The following is a 2,382-nucleotide window of genomic DNA, read 5'->3' as shown; positions in this document are numbered from 1 at the left end:
GTTTCTGCTCCAGTTTGTGATTGTCTCTAGTATCTTTTACCCATATTGTGTGAGATGTTTGCCCCATTGGTGTTGGACCAAGCTCATTTGTATCTAAACATCAAAAATTCTCCTCTTTTGAGCTGAGTTTTTTGGGGGTGTGTGTGTGTGTGTGTCTCTGTGTGGAGTGGGTAAGTGGATAGTCTCTCTCCTCTCACTCCATAGGTGTGTTCCCTGTCTCAGCCAGGTGTGTTGTGTAAGCCGAGTGGTGCCCCCTAGTGTGTGTGTGTGTATCTTCCCAAGAGTGTGTGTTGGGTCGTTATAGAGGCGTTCTGTGTGTTTCCATCCCGCTCACACCGCCAACCCTAGCTTTCTCATCATGAATATATCATGCGCAGTTGTGTGAGGCACTGAAACCCTTGTTGCCCTGTTTAACACTCGAATGTAATTCACATTGTCAAAGAAATAAGATGCATTTACGTTCGCAAAAAAATAGTTGGACCTACCTATTGATCATTCCCAAAACCAATAGAAACTCCGCTGTCTCATGGGGTTGAAAATCAACAAGAACGCACTCCACCTTTGGTGCCTTCTCAATTGGGATGTCATTCTCATTCATCCACCGCATCCATGCCTCCAATCTGTGATTTTCATCCCAAACCACAAAGTACTTCTCCACCATGTGACTAAGCTCGGGAATTAGACGACGCTCCTCATCCAAATCATATGACATTGCAAGATCTCTCGAAGTGTGACCACGATGAAAATTTTCTTATGATCATCCCCAAGAATTCGTTCACTAACAATAAATCTTGCCATGGTTGGTTGGTAGCTTTTCTTTTCAATGGAGGGTTGCAAATCCACCACATGGTCATCATGCGTGCGGATGGTAGGGTTTGAAAGAAGTCAACATAGAGGCAAGCGTGGAAGTTTGCCATCATATGGAGCTCTATGAGAATCCACCCAGCCCAAAGAAATATGCCTGTTGACCACATTCTCAAATGCTCCATCTCCTACATCTTTAGTTGTCGTCGCAGTTTCCACACGATGACTCAATCCTCCACTTGATTGTGTTGTTCCATCCACACTGGTTACGATGGACACAATCCGATCTAGAGAACTTAAGGCTTGAGATTGTTCGCTCTCTTGAGTGCATCGCGGAGGGACTTCTTGCGACGTAGTAACATAAACCTCATCCATGGTACCATTATTTTTTGATTGATTTCTTGTTCTCATACTTGGGCTAAAGAATTAGAGAAGATAGATATAAGTATGGATTATGAGAAATTATAGCTAAGAGCTTGAGAAAGAAAAGTGAGCAAAAGAGAACTTGACAAAGAGAAATATGTGTAATATAAGAAAGTAGAGATGAGGAGAGAGAGAGAGAGAGAAATGATTCTAAATGCTCTGTATGAAGGTTTTAAATTTTATTAATTAAATTTATTTTTTATTTAATTTTAATTGAAATGTGTGTGTGTAGCTGTTTAAATCTTAATTAATAAGACATAATTGAATTTTTACATTCAAAAGACAGCTGGCCAAGGAATAATGAACAGATATGTACAAACATAACTGAGTATCAAAATTATTTAGGTACAATGATTGTAGGAAATAAATCCTTTTTCAGTAAGATCAGTAGTAAAAGAACTTCCCCGTTCCTCAGTGAGTACTTCATTATAGTAAGGTTGCTTGCCAAAGAAAAGAAAACCCTCCAAGATAGGATAGAGTCCTTACCTGCATCCATCCAAACAAGACAACAATTCTATTAGCCTTGGATGTGTTTTACAAGTATCAATGGACCATGTCAGTTGTTACCCATGTCCATCTTACAAAATTTAATCACTTTAGACAAGCTAGGTCATCTATTACAACTTGTATGTTAGCAATCTTTACTTATTTACTTCAAAAAATGAATGGTATAATCTCCTTTCTGAATGGTGAAGTCCACCAAAATTTTAACAATATTGAGGTTTACTTGTTAGTCTAGAGCAAAAAAGACCCTTTTAGTTTATAGAACTGATTTACTTAATGAATTCAACATGTAATTTTTTCTTTAATCTTTCACTAATGGCTAGCCCAAAAAGTAAAGGCCTAGCACTTCCAAACAAGTTTATATATGCCATGAAGTAAAGGTCTAGCACTTCCAAACAAGTTTATATATGCCATGCTGATTAGATCATTTACAGTGAGCCCTATAGCAATTACTGCCTCCAGTACCTCGGTTTTTTGACAAAAAACCACATCATACTCACTATCTCCATTCATCAAGCTGTTACAAGTACCAAAAGGGTGGTATGCAATACAGTACTACCAGCCTCAAGAGTAAGAATCCATCGTCTCAATGAGGTACAACATTTAAAGAACCATAGCTTGGTTATTATGTCAAAGCCCAAGATAGCTGTT

The sequence above is a fragment of the Adiantum capillus-veneris genome, chromosome 2 (assembly GCF_014529385.1).
Source record: "Adiantum capillus-veneris isolate H3 chromosome 2, ASM1452938v2, whole genome shotgun sequence".
Lineage (NCBI taxonomy): Eukaryota > Viridiplantae > Streptophyta > Polypodiopsida > Polypodiales > Pteridaceae > Adiantum > Adiantum capillus-veneris.
The sequence above is the reverse complement of the archived record's forward strand: the minus strand, read 5'-3'. Positions refer to the sequence as shown.